We start from the raw sequence: 10,311 nt of genomic DNA on the forward strand, positions 1-10,311 counted from the left end.
AAGTTACTGTAGATGCAGCTTTTCAAAAGGTACACTCACTTTTATAAGTGATAATCACCAGAAGGGAGTTAGCAGAAGCAGTGAGCAGAAGCAGTAAGAAAATTATAAAACATGAAGTTGGCAGTAGCACAGCAGTAGCAGAAGCTAAATTATAAAACGTTAAATCGGCAAAACAGAAGCAAAGAAAGCAATTTAGCAAAATCATGTGGCTGGCTTGAATAAAAGAATCAAGGAACTAAATGTACATGAATCTGCGTTCCCAATGACAGGTCAAATAAAGTAAAGCTGACACTATATGTTTTCATGCCAATTTCATGGTGGCCTATATTATGTAGAATTTTAATCATATCACATCAACTATCTGTGAAGTCAAAACATGATTATTCTATTTTTACAAAGAGACTGTGTAACTATTATCAGTATTTCTTTATATCTATATATCTCTCTTAAAGGGAGAGACCGGCAAATTTTCATATCTTCTTTTTGAATGTTTCAAACATTATTATGTAAATGTTCTCACAATAAAAACACTAGGCAGACAAAGGAACAAAACTTTTCTTCTGATAAAGAATAAAATAGTGGTTTCTAAACTTGACCCAAGTGGGTCAGGTCAGTGCGTTAAGATTTCGCAATAGTTGAGACAGGGTACTCTGGAAACGTTAAAGAACATGCCAAATGAATGGCTTAGATTTGTTTCAATCATACAATATCCACAATATCTCCAGGAGTTGTTCAAGTCATGTGATTTGTTTTAAAACTATTCGGCGATTCTGTCGGCGTCACAATTTGCTTTAACATATATAGATATTTTATCGCTTCAAACCGTAAATATATAGAATTTATACCGAAATTCAAGCTAGGAGTTAAAAAAATATTATTTTAGCGTGATTTGAGTTCATAAGATCATTTCAAGTCTGGTGTCATTAATTTTCGTGAGTCTCCCTTTAAAGAAGAGTGAAAGAAACACCTGACCATACAAAAACCAATAAAGATGTACAAAAATAATTATAAAACGCCCCCCCCCCCCCTTTATTCACTACAGCTGTATTTGACCTGTCGCCCCTGTGAAAACTATGATCAATGTGATATTAACTTTTGTTTAAGATTAAACGATCGTTTTCATTGGCTGAAATAAGTCGTGGCAAAAAGATAATAAGTTGTGGCTCCGAAATAATATGTCGTGGCCACAAGACAATAACTTATGACCACGTCGGATATAAAAAGTATTGGCCTCAAGATAATAAATCGTGGCCACGAGATAATAAGTCGAGGCTACAAAATAATATCTTAAGGCGAGGAGATAATAAATCGTGGTCGCATAAATATAAGTCAAGATAATAAAACAGAAGAAAAAAAACAGAACCCCTAAAGAAAGCCCGACACGGCATAGTTTAAAATGTTGCAGGCTGGGTTTGATGGAGTCTGTTCATGGACGGTACTGGTAAGTGAAAGTTACATCCACGCCCACTAGCACCGGCTTAAGGAGAATTCAACATTTAAACACGAAAATGGTGAAATTTTAAATTTGAAACATCCGCAGATGTGTTCATACGGCGATTATCATAAAACCTTGAATGTGACACAGTTGTGCCATTCCATGAAATACGTATGATCCCCAAATAAAAAAATGCGTGTGCCCTAAACGAGAAAACAATGAGCGAAACTAAATAAAATGGAATTTTAAAAGGGGATCTGAGGTTATGCAACCTGCATATCACAGACAAGACGTCAAAAGACAATTTAAAAGTAGGCAGCATATCCTAGGGGTGATTAAACAGTATTCAAGTAGGAATACTGGAACCACCCAAGTTAAAAGAGCTGTTACAGGAGACAGCGAAGCTCGACAAATAAAATACTTGACGCAGTAAGGAAGACAAAACTATGAAAGAAAAATCAATTATGTATAATTATTTATTAAGTGATATTGAAAAAATAAAATTTGTTGACTAATTCCGGAAATAGTCATGATAGAGTTATGAACCATGTCACACAACATGTGGGTAATGATATATATATGGAATTTTAAGAAATATTATAACTTCTTTATTTATTAAAATAGAATATATATTTGAAGTTTGAAGTTGATACCTTAAGAAATGAAACATTTATAGCGAATTATTTTTTTACTGCAGCAAAACTTTTATCTGAAAGCGGACGCCGACGCCGGGCGAGCATTTACTTCGTATAGTCGAGCTAAAAATGGCCAAATAGAAAAAACTAATAATACCACGTAACATGCAGACATAACAATTATGTGGCGTTGAACGATCTTCAAGGATCGAAACATCTTTGATTGAATGTTCGATCGTGGCCACGATATAATATCTTGAGACTACAAGATAATAAGTCGTGGCCACATAATAATATCTTGAGGCCCCAAATTAATAAGTCGTTGCCACGAGATTAAATAAAACTGCAAATGTCACCTCTATACCATAATACAATAAAGCTTTGGCACGTCAATATATTTAAACAATCTACAATCAAGTGAAAATGGTATGATATGTTTCCTCATTTTTTCAGATTTTTTTATCTAAAAGTTAAAACGCGAAGAAACGAATAATAATGAAAAGAAAAAAATTTCCTTACCTTTTGCAGTTATTTATTTAAACTATAAAAGTATCCGACCTTTACACGATTAAATTGAATTAATTACATTTTTTTTAAAACTGACCTACAAGTTTTCGGTATAAATTTGTTTCACTCTCTTTCTCCGAAAACGTTTATAAATAGCATGACCTAGTTCTGCGCAAAGGTGGTTATACAATTTATTATGTCGCTTATTATATTCAAAAGTCATCTCCCTTTATTAAATTCATTGAAAAATAAGATTTCAAATTTAAAATAAACTTTCACAACTATTTCAGAAAATGATGTGGAAAAAGAAGTCGGTCGTTTCTTGAGAAATTTGTAATAACTGGTAGCCGGTTCGGTGGACTGGCCCTCGAGTTATGAACAAATATGTGTTCTAATTATAATAATTCTTATATTTAAAGCACTGATTTTGCAAGCAACAGTTTCAAGAAGTGAATATCGAAAACTTGTTGTAATTTCAGCTAACCAAACATTTTATATATTACTAAAAAAATAATTTCTATGGATTTCATTCTCTATCATTTATGTTTTATTCACCATTCATACAGTAATACATGTACTATACTGGGTTGTTTTATAAAACAAATATTACTGTTATCCATTTCTTTACAGGATAATTATGTTATAATTTAACATAAAGTCATTTTAGTTTTGCATTGAATAAAGAAATACGATGACCATATTCCATAACGTTTCCATTTATAAAATTGTTAATTTCTCTCCAATGTATATATCAAGATTTTTCCTTATTCAAACATAAACAATCTTATTCCAGAGCAATTCCCCAGGTCATTTTACAATTTTGATAAGTCAAACCGGACAAAAATGGCACAGTAATTGGAATAAACTTTTATAAATACATTGAGATAATCAGATTTATTATAACGTCAAATGTATTATTTTTGTCATTTAATTAAAACTGCTGTCTGCATCGTATAAAACAATAAGCTTTCCATAAACAAACGAATACATAGAGTTATTGCAAACTCTTGAAGCATCGCAATTTAATTATTTTATCGGTACCATAGTTCATAACTTAAGTCAAATGATCAAGTATTGACTACAGACTCAAATACAAGTTGGTTATCACGTCATTTTTGAATTGCTGATATAGTTCAGCCTTCATAGTATCATAAAATATTGATATACTGACTATCGCAAAGATTTATCTTACAATATATTGGAGACAGTGATGTGTTGCCTCTTATACTAAATTGACATTTTATACACAATCTTAATAAACACATGACTATTATCTTTTAAGAGTGCCTGTCTACATGTATGTAACCTTTAGGAAACCGAACAATGACTATGCTTAAAAATCCTAATGGTTATTTTTCGGAAAATATCTGGAGATGTTTTTGTCAAAAATGTTTCTGTGTGTTTGAATTCACATTCATTAAATTATATAAGATACAGAATAAAAATGTTCCTGAAAAAGATATTCAACCGCTTTTAATAAGATAGATCAATCATAGAAAATAGTCATTAAATAGTTTTTTGCCTATGACTGATGACTGGTAAATATAACATATGATAATATGGTTAAAAATCATCAAAACATAGTCATTTAAGCAGTTTAAACTGGTTTATAGACCCTTTAAAAAACAAACCACCCATATACAAATGTCTATATAGAACGTCTGACTAACCTTAGGATATTACGTTATGATCGAGGTTGGAAATAAAAGCCCAAACAGGGTATCTTGTATCAAAATAAGTTTTATATATGAGTTGATAAAACACGTAGTAAGTATTTTTGGATTTAATTCAGATTGAAACAATATGTCTCTTTTAAGAAATCGGTGATTACCTTGATGATATCCATATGGAAATTATTTATATCATTTCGTCTTATTAAGCCACCGTAGATATTTACCCCGCTTCTTTAAGTTTCTCGCAAAGTTTCTGCATTTTATCATTAAATATCTTTTAATCTGTAATACCTGCACATTTTCAGGTTATAATGGTCGATTTTGCACGTCCTATGATAAATTGCTTTGCAGTCATGGCATCCAAAACTCCATATCATTTGATCAATTCTTATTTTTCATCAAATCAACATTTATTATATCATATATTATAATACTGCATGTTTGTAACGTTGCTTTTAATTGATAATCGTGATGTTTAAATAGTTTTATAAAAACGGGTATTATAAATTCGTTATAAAGATTGTTGACAGGATATATGGCCGTATATAAGTGACTGTTTGCAATATAACCCTTGCGTAGCGGCTCGGGTTATATTTACAGACAGCCGTTTTATAGGGCCATATAATTTGTCAACAATCTTTATAACTAATATTATATTCGTAAGATAACTATTATCTTATGAAGTCAACACAAATTTTATGGCCTTAAGACGTACAAACTTTGTTGCATTTGTTTTTTTGTTTTTTTTCATGGTTATTTATTATTATTGCGAAATATTCTAACTTTCAAGTATGAATATTAACATGAAATAGAGAAAACCGGAATTCCTAAAGAACGCCAAAACAACACTCGATTTGCTTTATAGACATAAGTGATGAGTATGGAATTTTGGTATTTAAAACATCTGCAGATATATCCATTCCATGAAAAGCGGCGTTTAGTAAATTTCTGAGAGGAGTCAGCGGTAATGGTGCCTGCTTATCACAGACAAATGGTCAAAATACCGATATATTGTGAGCAAATGGGTTACAAATTTACCTAGCTGTTGTGTATAAAAGGAATTTATTTTGAAATAAATCTTAATTTCATCAAAATTTATATTAAGATTGATTATCAACATTTCGTTTGTAAGTATCGTTTGTACATACGTTATTGTCAGGGAAGATTGAATATGCCCCATTGACCGAATTTCTTTGATAGACTGAGTGACGCTCAAAAGTATGATCAAGTGTCACATTTGGATATCTAAAGTAGATGTAAATAAATGATGTCAAGTATAGATAACGTGATTCAAATTATTTTGATTATTTTTTTTGAATCAACGCCAACAGAACAGATAAGATATGTTTTATTTTCCTTGTTTAAATATTTTTGAGGACCCTTTACAATATTGCATGTTCAGCAATGATTTATGAACATACAGCTTATTAACAGATATGATATCATACAGTGATGTATTTAGAATTATATAACAGCTATAAAAGTATTAAGGGTCGATAAAAGAACCAAACCATAATAAGATAATAACATTCTTATATACACTTATTCACCTGCACTCTCTCACTGAAACAGCTATCAAAGAATTAAAGTTAGAAAATAAGAAAATAACATTCTTATATACACTCATTCATTCTTTCACTGTAGTCTGCTCTTTTAATATTGTTATAAGCCATATCAAATCACATTTGGTATTCATTTTAATTATTTACTTATCACTTAAACCAATTAAGCAGGAATAAATAAAACAGTTTCGGGATGGGTAAAAAAGTGTTAATCAAAGTCTGCATTTTGAGGGAATTAAAAGAACTATTGTTTCAATTGGTTATTTAGAAAGATATGATAAGAATTCCGTGATGAAATAAAAAGTTTCAAAATTGATATTTGTAATTGCAGACTTTTTGAAATATTGTATCAATATTCTATACAGTTTTTATTACCATATCAGTGTTATTTGTATCGTGTGGAGGTCGTAAAACGTCGTCCCATAAATATAGTCAAAGATATAATATTTTCGATACTTGAAGATCGTTCAGCACGACACTATTGTTACAAGTGTGAGCTATTTTTAGTTTCTTCTTTTATGCCTTTTAAATTTGAAGATTCCAGTATTCAAGTAGGAATACTGGATTCACACAAATTTATTATCATCATTAGGATATGGTGCCTGCTTTTTTAAAGATGTACCATGCTAAATTTGATATAAGTAACACACAGACTCTATGTAAATCTAAAAAAAACATGTTTGACTTTTCACAAAGTAGATATGTTATGTTTAAAATTCTACACATTTTAGGTGGTCACAATATGAATATAAAGTGTCATAAAAATGCCAGTTTTTTTTTGTTTTGTTTTTTGTTTGTTTTTTTTTTTTTTTTTAAGAAAGACCAACTTCACTTGACCTTAATAAGGAACGCAGCTTCCAATATATAGTTCATTCCTTCCTTTATTCAAATTATACATATTTGGTAAGAATTCATAGATTTCAATAAATTTCTGTGATCAAAAGATTTAAAGAAAGGATGAGCAAAGTATATCTTTAAATTTGTCTTCTGACGTCTTATCTGTGATATGCATGCATTTTAACCACTCTGATTTCCTTTCAAAATTCCATCGTGTTTATTGGTTTTCTCTTTTAGGGCACGCTCTTTATTTTACTAGGGAACCATACGCCGCTTTTCATGGATCGGCACGAAGTGTCACATTGAAGGTACCATGATAACCGCTGTATGAATAAATCTACGGAAGTTTCTAACTTTCATCATCTTAGTGTTTAAATTAGGAAATAGATAGCAATTCTGAGTGCATTGTTGAAGAATAATGCACGGTTTGAGTTCAAATGCGTAGAAATATAATCACGAAGGTCGATAGGCCTAAGTTATTAATTACAAAGCATTTGTACGGAAAAATGTGCATTATTATACTATAATGCACGAAGAATTAATATCTATTTCCATTCTAACACGTCAAGAAAAAAAATATAGTTGGACTATATTTTTGGTGGTTAAATTTGTTTTCGCCTCATATGTCATAGTTTCCAATAGAAACATTCTTTAAAGGCTGGTCCAGTCGGTTAAAAAAAACTATCGTTAAGACACTTTGAGAATATTGAATTTTGAAAACGTTTATTTCATTTCACTTTATATTTTTCAAGCGAAATACAGACTATTTACTACGGTGTCCTTATCGTGCCATTTAGAATGTCGTCCGTCGCGTCTAAGGGTAGACACACGACAATGCGAAGTGACATCGCGACAATGCGAAGCGACGCTCGACAACGCGAAGCGATATGCGACAATGCGAAGCGACGCTCGACAGTGTCAAACGATATGTCGCACTGTCGCCTAGAAATGTCGCGGTAAAAAAGGGCGACATTTTAGAAATGTCGCTTCGCGTTGTCAAGTGTCACTTCGCATTGTTGAGCGTCACATCGCATTGTCGCGATTTCACTTCGCGTTGTCGCGATGTCACTTCGCGTTGTCGCATTGTCACTTCGCATTGTCGAGTGTCGAGGTGGTAGAAGTGCATACACGACACTCGACAATGCGAAACGACAACGCGACAATGCGATACGACGCTCGACAATGCGAAGTGACACTCGACATCGCAAAGCGACATTTTTAAAATGTCGAGTAAATGTCGCGTTATTTTTATGATTTTTACACCGCGACGCTCAACATTGCGAAGCGACACTCGACAATGCGAAGCGACACTCGACAACGCGAAGCGATACTCGACAACGCGAAGCGACACTCGACAATGCGAAGCGACATTTGGAATAATATCGTATCGCATTGTCGTGCGTCTACCGGTGCTTGGTCAGAATTTACTAACTCACCGACAAACGGTGCGATCATGGAAGGGGGTCGCACTAAACTGCTGACGAATTAGCTGACGATATAGAATATATAGGAAACTGCTGACCAGTTAAACAAAGAAGGATTATCGAAAACTGCTGACCAGTTAGATAAAGAAGGGAAAACAATGAAGGTGTCAAATTGCCGTTGGTGATATTACAGGCGAGGTCGAGAAATACTTGATAAAATGTTTTTTCAAGATGTCAATATTACAAATGATACATATTAATTATAAAAAATTCAATTGATATATACTGTATATTTCTTAATTTATTTTGATATAATATTTTATTTAAGTACCTTAATGAATTTTCTTCTATGTGTTATATATTGGTTAAATTTAAAAAATGTAGTCAAAATATGATGTACGAAAAATCATAATTTGTTTCAAGTATGTATAAAACTATGCATCATAGTTAAAATATATACATGTACATATACGTAATGTATATTTTAACAAAATATAATTATTATGTCGTATTTAGTGCAAATATGAAATAAAGTGATTTCTGTTTCCTTATTTGTTGTTCGTATAATTGTATAAGTAATATTTGAACAAAAATTAATAATGTGCTAATTGTTATAGTTAATAAGCTTTTATTACATTATAAACAACATGTTTCCACAGATATCCATTAAACTGATAATTTATCGAGATCGATATGCCCCAAGGTCATATTAAATCGATTTCACACGCGACGTGTCATTCTTGATTTATCTATGATAAAAATACAAATAAACAGTCAAAAATATGCTGACCATATTGTAGAATCTGCTGAAAAGTTAGATATATAAAAGATAGAAAAATATATTTAAATGCTACGAAATTGTTACTCATTATGCAAATTTAATATATTTTATAAATAATGTCGACATTTAATTAAGTAAAAACACTGCTGACCAATTTAATGTTAATTCAAATTGATTTAAGCCGTAAAACTCTCTTATTCGATATGGTCAGCAAATTTAACGCTCTTTACATTCAGGCGAGAAAATGCTGACCAGTTAAACATATAGTAGAATCTGCTGACCAGTTAGATATATAGGGAAACTGCTGACCAGTTAGATATATAGAGAAAAATATATATGCACGTGATCTTAAAGACATGGGTTTTACAGTCAGTAATTTTTTGTGGAATAAAATGCAAATTAAAAGTTGTATGGACTAAATTTTTGATGGATTAGTAAGATATTGTGTTTTTTTCACATGCCGCCGAAAGGAAAGCAACAAAATAAAAAGGAAAATAGAAAAAATAAAACGTAAAGAGATTTCGCCTTTGTTAGAACAGACATGTACACATAACACAGAGCGTGTACACAATGGACAAACCGGTTTTGCCAGTTTACCTACCAGTTTACCTGTGTTAACTAACAGAGATAGTGATGACGTAAACAATCAAAACAAACGAAAGAAACAACGTACTGTCCTAGGATGATAACTTGAGCCTTTGTTTACATAACAAAGACCAATAACAATGCGAAAAATAGGTTAGGCAGATCAATGCCACAACCTATAAAAATGAAAATAAAACTACATATTATCATATGACTTGTTAGCGCAGTAGGTAGAGCAAACGTGTCAGTAATGTGCTTTACCCGTACAGGCAGAAGTTCGACTACTGGTTAGACATATTTTTTTTTTACCTCACAACAGCCAAATGTTCAGAAAACAAGTTTGACATGCTTTTTCATATACATACATGAATATGATTTCGAATATTTTATAACACTGCGATCAAAAGATACAAAAAGAAAAATAGAATGGAAATAAAAGAAATAAATATATACTATAAAAATATAAGAAGAAAACAAAAAAAGTAAAACGAAAAATAATAAAGAATAATGATAAAAACAGAGTAAAAAAGAAAAAAAACTGTGGTTATAAAATGACACTAAGTGGGTGTTCGAACCTATGAGTACAAAACACTAATAGTTACAATTACTCCGACCTACCGACAGAGCCATAACGGTGATACACAAACGATTCTCTAAGAATAATGTTATATAGTATCTGTGTTTACTTTTACGATATCGTATAATAGTCCAGATAACCCCGTTTTTCGACTTTCCCATGTACCGATAAGAGCAAATTATCATCTTAGGACAGTAGTGACATATTTGTATACGATACACCAACAGTAAGTAAAATAAATAGTGAAATGAGTACTAATGGAACTTTTCAACAATCATTTACTGGCCAATTATTG

The sequence above is a fragment of the Ruditapes philippinarum genome, unplaced genomic scaffold (assembly GCF_026571515.1).
Source record: "Ruditapes philippinarum isolate M1 unplaced genomic scaffold, ASM2657151v2 ctg10050_1_1_1_1, whole genome shotgun sequence".
NCBI classification, from domain to species: domain Eukaryota; kingdom Metazoa; phylum Mollusca; class Bivalvia; order Venerida; family Veneridae; genus Ruditapes; species Ruditapes philippinarum.